The sequence below is a fragment of the Sorex fumeus genome, unplaced genomic scaffold (assembly GCF_029834395.1).
Source record: "Sorex fumeus unplaced genomic scaffold, SorFum_2.1 ptg000070l, whole genome shotgun sequence".
Taxonomy (NCBI): Eukaryota; Metazoa; Chordata; class Mammalia; order Eulipotyphla; family Soricidae; genus Sorex; species Sorex fumeus.
This window is the reverse complement of record NW_026606127.1, coordinates 11,948,239-11,962,900: the sequence shown is the minus strand read 5'-3', so window position 1 is coordinate 11,962,900 and position 14,662 is coordinate 11,948,239. Positions and strand designations below refer to the sequence as shown.

The following is a 14,662-nucleotide window of genomic DNA, read 5'->3' as shown; positions in this document are numbered from 1 at the left end:
ATAGACGAAAAGGGACTGCGCTGCCACAAAGGCAGGGCAGGATGGGGGATGGGGGGTTGTGAGGGATACTGGGAGTGGTAGGGGTGGCAAATGGGCACTGGTGTTGGGGTGGGTACTCGATCATTGTATAACTGAAACACAAGCACACAACTTGTAAGTCCACAACTGTAACTCAAGGTGTTTAACTAATAAAACAAAATAAAACAAAAAACAAAACAAAACAAAATAAAACAAGAGAAATATCTATCAATAGCAAAGAGGACTGTAGTACTCAAAAAGTTTAGAAAGAGGAACATTGGCAAGTATTTTTAAATAGGCATCCAGGAGAGAATATAGCATTGTGAGTGAACAAATCTAATCTATGGATTCTTCTCATCCTCAAAATGGAAAATGACAATCTGTTACAGTTACAAATTTCAAAATAAGATATATACCATCTACTTTTTTGCTGCGTATTTATGCTTTGCCAAGTATTATTCTAATTTTTAAATTTACTTTAATGATTAAAACACTATTTCCATGCTTTAAACTAATTAAATGTTTTATTAAAAATGTTTTTTAAAATTAATTAAAATGTTTTACTAACATGTCATTTTTTTTCTGTTTACTATGCTTTTTTTTAAATGATGAAATATTTCTCAGAGTAGTCACATATGGAACAGTTTTTTTTATTATTTATTTTTTTAAATTTTTAGTGAAACAGCATGAGGTACAGTAGTAGATTTATAATTTTTTCTGCTTGGGTTTCGATTATACAATGATCAAATACCCATCCCTCCACCAGTGCCCATTTTCCACCACCATGGATAATAATCCTCCCACACCCATCCCTCCCATCTTACCCTGCCTCTGTTGCAGGGCAATCCCTTCTGTTCTCTCTCTCCTTTTGAGTGTTGTGGTGTGCAAAAGAGGCTTTGAGTGGCAAACATGTTCAGTCCATAGTCTACTTTCAACATGCACATCCCCTCCTGGGAGGATCCTCCAAACACACTTTATTTGGTGCTCCCTTCTCTATCTGAGCTGCCCTTTCCCCTAGAATGCCTGGCTGGCCTCTAAGCTATGGAGTAATCCTCTGGTGTTGATCTCAGCTATTCATGGGTATTAATCTCATATTTTGTTTCTTTATATTCCCCAGATGAATGCAATATTTGTATGTCTATCCCTCTCTTTCTGACTCATTTCGCTTAGCATGATACTTTCCATGTTGTACCACTTGTATATAAATTTCATGACTGCATCTTTTCTAACAGCTACATAGTACTCCATTGTGTAGATGTACCGAAGTTTCTTTAACCAGTCATCTGTTCTTGGGCATTCAGGTTTCTTCCAGGTTCTGGCTATTGTAAAGAGTGCTGCAATGAACAAACAAGTGCAGATATCATTTCGACTATACATTTTTGCCTCTCTGGGATATATATCCAGGAGTGGTATTGCTGGGTCAAATGGGAGCTCAATTTCTAATTTTTTGAGAATCGTCCATACTGTTTTCCAGAAAGGCTGAACGAGTCGACATTCCCACCAACAGTGAAGGAGTGTCCCTTTCTCGCCACATCCGCGCCAGCATCAGTTTCTTTGTTGTTTTGAATGTGGGCCAGTCTCTGAGGTGTGAGATGGTATCTCATTGTGGTTTTTATCTGCATCTCCCTGATAATTAATGATGTAGAACGTTTTCTCATGTGCTTTTTTGCCATTTGGATTTCTTCTTTGAGAAAGTTTCTTTTCATTTCATTGCCCCAATTTTTGATGGGGTTGTATGTTTTCTTCTTGTAGAGTTCAACCAGTATTTTATATATCCTTGATATCAACCCCTTGTCAGATGTGTGATGGGCGAATATCCTTTCCAATTCTGTAGACTGTCTTTATATTTTGGTCACTGTTTCTTTTGAGGTGCAGAAGCATCTTATTTTAAGATAGTCCCATTTATCTATCTCTGTTTTCACTTGCTCGGCCAGTGGCGTGGCATCTTTGAAGATACCATTAGCTTCAATGTCATGGAGGGATTTTCCAACTTTGTCTTCAATGCACCTTATGGATTCTGGTCTGATGTTGAGGTCTTTAATCCATTTTGATCTTACTTTTGTACATGGTGTTAGGCAGAGTTCTGAGCCCACTTTTTTTCATTTAGCCATCCAGTGATGCCAGCACAATTTGTTAAAGAGACTTTCCTTACTTCATTTCACATTACTTGCACCTTTATCCAAGATTAGATGATCATATGATTGAGGGGAGATGTCATTGTATTCAACCCTGTTCCATTGGTCTGCAGTTCTCCCTTTGTTCCAGTACCATGCTGTTTTAACATTGGATGAAACTAGAGGATATCATGCATGTAAAGTTAGCCTTAAGGAAAGGAACAGATACAGAGAGATTTTTCTCATATGTGGGATGTAAAGACACACAGCAAGGTAGCAACAAAGGTTCAAGGGCAATGTAAGGGGAGAACTGATCCACACAATTGAGTCAGGGGATTGGGACTGAGGGATTCTGGGAGTTTCGAGGAGAGGGAGGGTTTATTTTTTGAGAGAATGAGGAGTGTCATGTTGGAATAATGTGTATGAGGAACCATTGTTAATTGAATTATAAATCATAGAATGTTAATATTGTTTTAGAGGTTTGTCTGTCTCATTTTATTCTTTTAATTTGTTTTCTCCATATGCCACATATGCATGAACTTGTATGATGCCTATCTTTTTCTGCCTGGCTTATGTCACTAAACATAATATCCTCATGTTATGATTTTTTATACAAATAATAAGAAGATTTCACTTCATACAACTGAGTAGGATTCCATTGCTTTACACCCTTTCATTTTCAAAATTTGGGGTTTAAAACATACAAATATTGATTTTAACAATGCTCTAGTGTTTTAAAAATTTTAGTTCAGTGAAGAAAAGGTAAAGGCCCTCCCGTTGATAGTCGATTTGCTCGAACAGGCCCAGTAACATCTCCATTGGAGACTTTGTTGTTACTGTGTTTGGCATATCGAATACTCTCGGTAGCTTGCCGGGCTCTCCGAGAGTGGCAGAGGAATCGAACTCGGGTCGGTCATGTTGGCCGCTTGTAAGGCGAACGCCCTACCGCTGTGAAGAACAATAGATTTTATTGAACAACACTTAGAAACTTGTGAAACAGGCATAGGGTGGAATGGAATATATGTTCAAGAGAGAACACTCGTTTTACAAAGCAAGCAAAGAGTGACATACAGAAAGGAAGCACGGTATTTCTTTAAGGAAGAACACAAGCTTGAGGACCAAGCGCACTCTGGTAGTTTAGGAATAAGAACTTGGAGTGGTATGAACTTAACTTGTATACTTTAAGGGAGAACCTGAGTGAAACAAATAGAAGTACGTTCAGGAGAATGATAAACTGGAGTCTATACTTGGAGTGAGGAGGGTAGAGAGTTCTTTGGGGAGATCTGGACTATGGAGAACAGTAATATTATAACATTAATGATAGTATCTTACCGTGGGATTCCAAAAAAATCTTTAACAGTGGTGTCAGAAATGATAACATTCTTAGGTATTTGGATTTCCTGTAGAAACTACTGGAAAGCTGAGTTTATGCTCTGGATGCCTCTGCCTGAAACAAGGTCAACAAATCATGAATGAAAAATTACAAGTTACATGGATCAAGGATTCTGATCCCAGTGGAAGGCTAGCTTTTGGGTGGACAATTTCTACTGATGGCCTGATGTAGATTCTGATCCTGGGATACGTAACAGAAAGGAGGTAGTGACAGGTATCCTCAGAAGTGAAGCCTCTGAGACAGAATTCATTCATGCCAACTTATGGGTTATCAATGTTTGCTCATGGCTGCTACCCTTATAACATGCCATTCAACAATTCTGTGGTTTCAATTTACTGTGTCAATGTAAAGATGAAGTTTCTAAATCAAAGGTAAAAATCTGAGGCCCTCAAGATGATGAATTATGGGGAGGGGGGTGGAGCTGGAGCTATAGTACAGCAGGTAGGGCATTTGCCTTGCACACGGCCTACCCAGGTTAGATTCCCAGCATCCTGTATGGTCCCCCCAAGGACCGTGAGGAGTAATTCCTGACTGCACAGCCAGGTGTAACCCCTGTGCATCGTCAGGTGTGACCCAAAAACGCAAAAAAAAAAAAAAGACGATGACTTACCTTTAGATATTTTGAAGTCAAGTAGAAACAGCCAGGAAGCTCACCAGAAAAGAGTTCTCCTGGGTCAAAAACATCATCACCTCTGGCGTGAGAGCATAGAGAAAATAACGTTTCCATTTTATGCCATGTTAAAGCAAGCCAGACATGATCTTGGAAAGTTTGTCAAAGGAAAGCATGGCTATAGGAAGGATAAGATGACTACTGAATCTTAGAGGTAAAATATACAAGTGAAGAAAAGGTCAAGAATTAGGCGGTATGATGGCGACCAGGTATAATAAGAAAAGCATTTTTTAAAAAATAAAATGCAATGAGACATCAAAAAAGACTTTTTTAAATGTTTAAGAACAGGGATATAACTCAGGGATAGAGCATTTGCGTTCCATTGTATGATGATCTGGGATTGATCCTTAGCATTGCAAACAGCATTATTTTTTAATTTTTAATTTCTTTCTTTCTTGCTTATTTGCTTGCTTGTTTTTCTTGTTTTTTTTTTTTTGGATCGCACCTGGCTATGCATAGGGGTTATTTTTAATTTTAAAAAAATTATAATTTTTATTTTTTACCTGTGGTTTAAAATGAAACCTAAAATATTTTAGAGTAAATATATGTGAAGAAGAATAAAATTCACGGGAACTATTTAGTGTTCTTAATGATACAGCAGTCAGAATTTTGAGGTTAATTTTATGGGTAGTGCATAAATAATTTTTCTCCATTATGAGGGCTGTCTTTTTAGCATGGTCACCATTTTTCTAAGTTGCAGAAACGTCTTAGTTTAATGTAGTCTCATTTGTTTATCTTCATTTCCTCTTCCTTGGTCAGTGGTGTTTCATTCTAGAAGTTTCCCTTAGCTTTAATGTCATGGAGGGATCGTCCCACATTTTTCTCCATATATCTTAAGAATTCAGCTATGATATTGAGGTTTTTAATACATTTGATCTGACTTTGTGCCTGGCACTATAAAGAGGTCTGAGTTCAATTTTTTTTTTTTTGCATGTCGCTGTCCAGGTTTCCCAGCACCACTTGTTGAAGAGACTTCCTTGCTCAACTTCATATTTCTTGAGCCTTTATGAAAGATTAGGTAATAATAATCTGAGGGCCAGCGTCAGGATATTTGACTATATTCCATTGATGTGAGGCCTGTCTTTATCTGAATATCATGTTATTTTGATTACTACGACTTTGTAGTAGGGTTGCAAGTTGGGGAAGCTGTTCCCTTCTTTTTACCAAATATTGCTTTAGCTCTTCGTGGGAGGTTATTGTTGTGTATGAGTTTCAAGAGTGTTTAATCTATTTCTTTGAAAAATGTTATGGGTATCCTTATAGGAAGTGCAGTAAATCTTTATAGAGCTTTGGGGTGTATTGCCATTTTGACAGTGTTAATCCACTCAATCCATGAGCATGGGATGTGATTCCATTTCCTCGTATACTCTCTTATTTCGTGAAGTAGAGTTTGTAGGGTTTTTTTTGTATAGTTCCTTAACATTTTATCATTTATCACTTAACTTCCCCTTAGTCGTCGATTTGCTCGAGCGGGCGCCAGTAACGTCTGCATTTATCCCTGTCGCGTGCTAGTGTAGCCCAATGGCACCTGTTCGATCCAGGAACATGAAGGGCCTCAAACTGATCATTCATGATCTTGACGAAGAAGTCTGACCATCTGGAAGGTGGGCGGCCACGCGGTCTTTTGACATCCCGTGGAATCCAGTCGGTAACAGCTCTAGTCCTGCGGTCGTCTCTAAATCTCATTACGTGACCAGCCCATCTGATTTTTGACACCTTGGCATAAGAGACAGCGTCCCTGATTCTTGATCGGCGACGGGTGTAAGAACTCTTGATTATCTCTCTCATTTGAGTGAAACGTGATATTCCAAGCATAGCTCTTTCTATTCTTCTTTGGGAGACCTGAGTACTGTTCTCATCTTGTTTGCATAGGGCCCAGGTCGCAGAGGCATATGTTAATGCAGGAAGAACAGTGGATTCAAAGAGATGTGCCTGGAGCCAGAGGTTCTTCTTCCTCTTAGCTATTTATTCGACGTTCTTGAAGGCGTTCCAAGCCTCTCTCTTCCTCCTACACAGCTCGGGTGCCAGGTCATTTGTCATGTTGACCTCTCGACCTAGGTACACATAGCTGTTGCATTCGGAGATAGTTGTTCCATTGAGAGCGAATGGGGCATCAGGAACAAGGCTGTTTCGCATAAACTTTGTCTTGGTAAGATTCAGCTGTAGTCCTACCTTTCCACACTCAGGATCAAAGTCGGCCAGCATTTGTGCTGCTTGGCTGATGTTTGGTGTTATTAAAACAATGTCATCAGCAAAGCGGAGGTGGTGTAGTTGCCGACCATCTATCTTCACTCCCATTCCTTCCCATTCCAATCATCGCATGATGTTCTCGAGGGTGGCACTGAAGAGTTTCAGTGAAAGGGTATCACACTGCCGCACCCCTCTCTTGACATCAATGATCACTTCTTTGTAGAATGGTGAGATCCTGCTAGTGAAACTGTAATACAGCTCACGGAGGATCCTGATGTACTGGGCTTGAATGCCCTGATTGGCTAGGGCTTCAGTGAGCACTTCCATCTCAACAGAATCAAAGGCCTTCTTTTAATCAATGAACGTTAAACAGAGCTGCACCTTGAACTCCCAATGAGCTTGGTTATTGTGTGGATATGGTCGATGGTGCTGAATCCTTTGCGGAACCCTGCTTGCTCGCATGGTTGTCCTTCATCTAGTGTTCTGCCAATCCTATTTAGGATGACTCGAGTGAACAACTTGTAGATGACAGACAATAGGCAGATCCGGCGATAGTTGCCAATGTCATGGATGTCTCCCTTCTTGAACAGTAGTATGGTCCTGCTAGTTTTCCATTGGGACGGAAACTTGCATTCAGACAGGTAGCGAGTGAAGAGCCGAGCCAGTGTATTGATGAGTACTGACTGCAGGTTCTTCAGGTGTTCAGGTCTGACCTTGTCTGGGCCTGGTGCTGTTTGTTCCTTTACCAACGAAATGGCGTGTCGGATTTCGGAAGGGAGAACGTTGGGAAAAACATATCCATCCTGTGGAATTTGGTATGTCGGCAAGTGGACATGGTTATCGAAGAGATTTGAGCAGAAGCCATGGTAATCTTCTCCATTGCCGTTCTGGAGGATGTGATGGATCCATCAGGACGTCGGAGGGCAGTTTTCTTGGTCTTATAGTTGGCGAGGGATAGGCAGGCATTACGAATACTTTTCCTGGCTTCTGCCGCATCTACCAGTACTTCTGCTCTTCTCTCTTTGAGGTCTTCCTTGATCGCATCTCTGCACTGCTTTGCGAGCTGGGACATTAGCTTGCGGTTGCCTGAGGCATGCGGCAAACCACACAGGCGAATTAGCTCAAGAGTTTTCGAAGATAGGCGATTTTTTGTGGCTATCTCTCTCTTGGCATTCCTCGCACATTCATGGAGGCGCTGAAGCAATGGATCGTATTCCTCGTCAATGTTGTCAACAATGGCATCTTCCCATGTTGCCGCAATAGTACCAAAGTATAGTTCCTTAACATTTTAGTTGACTCTAATATACTCGATTTTCTGAGGTATTATTGTGAATGGGATTGTTTTTCTCTATCTCTTTTTTTCTCTTTCATTTGAAATATATGGGAAAGCCATGGACTACCGGATATTGATTTTGTAATATTCTACTTTACTAACAAATCTATTGTTCCCAGGAGCTTTTTTGCAGATTCTTTGGGATTTTCCAAGTATAGTATCATGTCATCTCCAAATAGTAAAAGCTTGAGTTCTTCCATTTTTATATGGATGCACTTGATATCCTTTCTTTTTACCGAAATCCTATGGCAAGTACTTCAAGTACTATGTTGAATAGGTGTGGTTAGAGTGGGTAAATTGTTTTGTGCCTAATTGTATTCTGGGATTCTAGCTCATTGATTTCTGCTCCAAGCCTTTAGTTTTCTCCCCGTTGAGAATAATGCTTGCTGTGGGTTTGTGGTAGTTTGCTTTGACTAGATTGAAGAAAGTACTTTCCACTCCCATTTTGTTGAGAGTTTTTCATCATGAATGGGTGCTGGATCTCATCAAATGCTTTATCTACATCTATCGATATGATGATATGACTTTTATCTTTATTTTATTGAGATGGTGTATTCTGTTGATTGACTAGAGAATGTTAAGCCATCCTTGCATCCCGGGATAAATCTACTTGGTCATAGTGTGTGATCTTTTGTTGAGTTTCTGGATTCTCTTTGCTGGTATTTTCTTGAGAATCTGTGTATCTGTATTCATCAAGGAAATAGGTCTGTAATTTTCATTTTTTGTGGTGTCTCTGTCTGTTTTGAGTATTAGGGTGATCTTTGCCTCATAGAAAGTATTTGAGAGCATTTCTGTTTCTTCAATTTCCTGTAAAATCTTGAAAAATGTTGGCAGCAGTTCCTCTTTAAAGGATTGAAATGTTTCACTATTGAATCCATCTGGGCCAGACATTCTGTTTGGGGGTATATTTTGATCATCATTTCAATTTCCTTGGTAGTGATAGGTTCAAGTATTCCAAATCTTCTTGGTTCAGCCTTGGGAGGTAATTGGAATCCATTAATTTATCAATTTATTCAAGATTCTCTCATTTCCTGCTGCAAAGATTCTCAAAATAATCTCTGATGATCCTATGGATTTCTGTAGTTTCTATTAGGATACCCCCCTTTGCATTTCTGATTCGATTTATTAGAATTCTTTCTGTTTCTTTGAGAGGCTTCTAGAGGTTTATTGAACTTGTTTATTTTCTCAAAGAACCAGCTTTTGCTTTTATTGGTCTTCTGGATTGTATTTTGGGTTTCTAGCTCATTGATTTATACTACAAGTTTTATTATTTCCTTGCTCCAGCCTAGTTTACACTCCTTTTATTGTTCATTTTCCAAAATCTTGAGCTCTAATTTATTCATGTAGGCCCTTTCTTTCTTCCTGATGAATTCTGGCAGAGCTATAAACTTTCCTCTTAACACTGCTTTTGCTGTGTCCCACAAGTTCTGCTAGCTCGCGTCCTCTTTCTCATTTGTTTCTGGAAACTTTTTATTTCCTCTTTGATTTCTTCTCTAAGCCAACGGTTGTTCATTACTTCGCTTAAATAAAATATTTCCTTGCTGAGATTTAGTCTGTTTGATCTATTGAAAAGTGACAAAGTAGTGTTGAAATCACCACCTAGTACTGTTTTGCTATCAATGTTTTTTTTAAGTCTATTAGAAGTTGATTTTAAGTATTTTGCTGGTCTGTCATTGAGCATCTACATTGAGGAGGGTGAGTTCTTTCTGATGTACAGATCCCATGATCATGAAGAAATGACATTCACTGTCTCTTATAACCTTTAGCCTGAAGTCCATGTGGTCTGATACTAGTATGGCTACTCCAGCTTTGTGGAGGTGTTCTTTTCTTGAAGACTTTTTTTCCAGCCTTTTACTTTTAGCCCATGGTTGCTTTGATTGCTCAGATGTGTTTCTTGCAGGCATCAGAATGTTGGGTTCAGTTTTCTAATTCATCTTCCTATTCTGTGCCTCTGAATTGGCACATTTAGTCCATTGACATTGAGAGAGATTGTTGTTATGGGGATTTGTGCTATCTTTATGTAGAATTTTTGTACTTGTGGGGATTGCCTTAGCTTAAAGTAGCCCTGTTAGTACTTCTTGCAACAAAAATATGGTGCTCTTTACAAGTTTGCATGTCGTCTCTGTGCAAGGACCATGATAATCTCTGTATCATTTCAATTTTAGTATATGTGTAACCAAACCTAGTAGGAGTTAATTTTTCTCTTTTGATTACTTTGAGTGTTGTCCTTACATACCCTATGGCAGAGAGTGGTACCTAATCAAGGAAAGTATTTCAAAGCAGCTTGATAGATTTAGAACTTTAATGTCCCAGAAAGAAAATATGGTTTTTACCATATTATCTTTTACCATAATCAACGCATCAGTTTTACAAAATAATTCTTTTGGAAGATGTTATATGAGTCCTGTTTAATGCACTTCCCTGAAACCTTCATTAAGACCATTAAACTAGAGCCTTTTGCTGTTCTCACCTCAGTCCCGTGTACATCTCCAGGAAAAGGTGGATGGTGATGTCTGCACTATGACCACCTTGAATGTAAGTAGGATTTTTCTCCTGAAGGAAGAGGTGAGGAGAATATTGATGATTTCATTCCACATTATTATAAGTTCAACTTGAACGGAAGTTGAGACTCATGAGGGTCCTGTAAAGGACAGAAAAATGGGTCTCAGTGAAGTTTAATGGCCAATACACATTAACAAACACAGATGACTCAAAGCAGCCTGTGTGCATCTTTTTGTATAGTGAGTTTCATATCTAATGATAGTGATTCTCAGTCATGACACACGGGCAAAACAGACCTATAATTAAAAATCTAGTTCTCTGAGCAGAGTGGGGTTTCTTAGGTGATTGAACAAGTGTGTAGTAATTTATTACTAAGCACATACGTAGTTTGAATGATGTGTACTTTTTGATCTAAAATTAATTCCAAATATGTCTAAAATGACAGTCTCCTGACCCCGCACCTGGCTTTCTTCACCAGGGTCCCTTGGAGGGGGTGTGTTGAGTTTCCCTCACCGTGCCAAGCAGAGCCCCGGCAACTTAAGACCTCTGCAACCAGCCATAGTTACGCTTTAAACCACTCACCCCAAGCTTGAAGGAGCCTCATGCATGAACGAATCTGACAGAGGAACCCAGGTGTGCGCAACCGGGGGATGAGATCTCCAAGGGTGCTCAGATCAAGACTGGGCCTCCTCCAACCAGATCCCCCATCTCCTAGTAGCTAAGTGTTACAACCACGAACTGCCCCTGGAGCCATGTAATCCCATCAATGGCCAAGATACAGAGACTGGATTTTGTTGATAAGACAACACCAATTATTGTCCAGTTGTCACTCTGAGAGAACCTGGTACGCATCTGCGAGTAACTTGCCCTTGTGTTTACCAGTCATTTACGCTTCTTTCAATACAGATTATATGATCATGGTTTATGCTTATTTTTACTATTGAAGTATAATAGCTAAATACTGATTTATTTCACAGCACTAATTTATTAAAAACATTCATCCTTGGCCTATCATAGTAATTGCCAGGATTTGTTGGTTTTGCTTGTTTTTTGATTACTTAAATTGATTTTGGTCCTTTTCTTTCAGGTTGAAAAATTTTGACACAAATGAGTATATGTTTTTCTTTATCTTCTACAGTTTTAAACTGAGAACAACTGTTTGTTTTGTACAAATAAGATACCTGTGCATTTACTATTTCTTCTCATTTTATTTACATTTTAACACATCTCGATTCATCTACAACTTATCCTAGTAAGTGTTGTCATATTGAAAGAAACCACCAATTTTTTCAATCATAGCACTGTAGCACTGTCCTCCCGCGGTTCATCCATTTGCTAGAGCGGGAACCAGTAACATCTTACACCAAATTGTGAGATTTGTTGTCACTGGCTTTGGCCTATCGAATACGTCATGGGTAGCTTGCCAGGCTCTTGCTATGTGGACGAGATATTCTCGGTAGCTTGCCGGCAGAGGAATCGGAATCAGGGTTGGCCTCCTGCAAGGCAAACGAAAAAATCCGCTGTGCTGTAAACGTTATCTAAAATATACTAGTAATAACAAATGTTGTTTCATAAACAGTGCAATATAAACAATTATTTACTAATTTTCTTGATTTTTTAATGAAATAGCTAAGCTCTTGAGTATCATGGGAGTATTTTTCTAACACAAGAGTCTGACGAAGGTGAAACTGTTATAACCGTCTTGTAGAATTCCATCTCCCTAGCCTGCTTCAATCTACCCCACTCACTATCCAATCCGGTCTTCTAATGGGATTCTGACCTCCTGATTGTCTATCCTCTACCTTTCAACTGCCTACTTTATGACATCATTCTCCCACCAAACCAACCACCAACTGGTAGAATCTTGGGGGTCTCATGTAGTTGTTTGTAAACAAATTTGAATCATCATGGCAAGTGACGAGTGACCAATGACCAGTCACCAGTGAGCAGTTGTCTGTACTAAACACTTGTGTTCTTAAGCCGCTTCAGTGTTCAGACGTAATCTCGTAGTCTCCTCTTCTCGTCTACCTTTCATCGGTATTTCCTCTTCTCTGACCATGTCAGGTAAGGAATAATACCTTTCAAAGCTTGTCATTAGATTTATCATCCCTAAACTTAGCAGTCAAGGAAGAACAGCACGTAGTAATGAAAGAAAGTATTCAAGTAGAATTTTATAAGCCTCATTTTAACTTGACTTTGATATTTGCTGTGTGACTTTAGACATTGGCTTACTTTATGTCACATACAAAGTGTTTTTCGTCATTGATTACATTATATTCTAGACATACTTAGGAGCTCAAATACACACACACACACACACATATATATATATATATATATATATATATATATATATATATGAGGGTTGATTCTCTGTGTTTCTTTTTCCTTTTCATAGTGAATTTTACATGATATTCACTTAAAACAAGTAAATCAGAGACAGTATTTTTACAGAAACAGAAAATATAGATGCTGTGAAAAACTGTTAATATATACTAGCATGTGTTCTCTGTAATGGTCTCTCCACTTGTATTTATACTTCAGTATTTTGAATATAGTGATATTACAAAGTAATAATCATTTATCTTTGAGTTTTCTATTTAAACCAGGTAATAAGAAAATATGGGGCATGTGGAAGGTGTGGAGTGCTGAGCATTAGGGAGGCAAGCCCTCTAAGGTAAGCAAGTTTGGGATCACTTACATCAAACTTTGAACAATCCACACCAAGACAATATGAGGGAGAAAAAAATAGGAAGAAAGAAAGAAAAAGTATAGAAAGAAAGAAAGAAAGAAAGAAAGAAAGAAAGAAAGAATAGGGACTTCGATTATCAAGGAAGAGGAAAACGTTTGTTCAGAATGTTGAAGAGAACCAAAGATTTAAAATCAAAAAAGAAAGGTACCAGTAGGAAAAGCATATTATCAGAAAGCCATCATTGCTGGCATTTTTCCTTATTATCTCTTAGAACACAGTACTTGGTTCTTGACAATTTGAGTATAAACACGCTTCAGAAATGATACTTCCCATAAGTAGCTAATAGTGCTTATCTAGGGTGGTGGAAGACACATAATCTTCAATGCTTTTATTACGTTATGGTTTTAAGTACATGTACGCGCTGCCTGTTAAAATTAAAAATTGGTATATTCTAACTTGAATAAGGAGATTTGATTCATTTGTGTGGTAAGTAGGTTCCAGGTTAAAGTGGCTTCTCATCTTTACAAATATTATTTCATGTGATTTTTTCTTCCTAACATGAAAGTATTTTGATAATAGTCAACTTCTGTTTTAAATCCTAAGAGGAAAAAGAAAAATCAAGTCTCACAGGTCTAATTACACATTTTTGTCATATTTGTGAATTAAGATTTTTCCTACATTAAAGATATTTTATTGGATTTTGGTGCTCATTTATTAAACATTGAGAAGAACATTTTCCTGGTTGATAAAGCTAATTCTAATCTAGGGGTTGAAAGTAAATTTGCAAATTTTGTGATCACTTTTTAAATGGTCTTTTCTGTGTCTTGTGTGATCAAGAGAAATCCTATGCTATGTTTAACACGTGTTGTTTGCTGGTTAATATTCAAAGGTACTGATGAGAATATTTTTTTGTACTTTCGAAATTTCTTTTCTGTATTTTACTCATTTAAAACATTTCCTTTCTATGAAATACAATCACGCTTACTCCTATTTTCTTTTTGTTATGTAGTTACTGGTAAATCCTTTCTCTTTAATGGACTGGTAAAGTGTGCAATCAAAAATCACCTTCTATTCCATTTTTTGGCTAGCAGTTTTTTGTAAAATAGAATACTGTCTACATATTGTATATGTGGAAAAATTTATTAATAACGTTATTGTACTGTTTTATTTGGTTTTGTTTGGGATCACATCCACTGTTATTCAAGGCCTACTCTTGGGTCTGCTCTCCATAACTTACTGTACTATGCTGCTTGCTACAGAGCCCAGATTTCATTAATATCTATATTCTTTTTCAGTTATGTGATAAATATTTTTCATTATGTTTTCTTTACCCTTCCTCCTATGTAAATCACATGAAATAGAAAAATTATATTTATATATGTGTTATTTTTCTAAGAATTATTAGTAACTACATTTTAGACAAACAATTTAAGACACAGAGTTTAAATAAAGTTTTCCTTCCAAAAACATTTCTTTGAAAAAACTCAAGTTGTCATTTTTGAAGTGGATCAAAAATGAGGGTAAACTTCAATACATCCACAAGAGTAAGTCGTATGTGAACCGTAAGTTACAGGTACTCATCGCACAAGTCAAATGGAAACCTGATGATTACAATGGTAATAGTTGTAAAGACCCCAAATGCCTAAATTAATGTAAGGTATTCCTTCTGGTTTCTGGACTTGTAGTGATCATGCAGGGTCCTGGCAAAAAGTCCACATGCTTTAGGATGTGTAACCTGGAAATTCAAAAG

General features: G+C 38.0%; 1 pseudogene; it reads right to left on the bottom strand.

The window, feature by feature from the left end:
• Window positions 1-9,803: 9,803 nt before the first annotated feature.
• On the bottom strand, window positions 9,804-9,900 carry LOC130036985 (uncharacterized; annotated as a pseudogene).
• Between the last annotated feature and the right edge of the window lie 4,762 nt (window positions 9,901-14,662).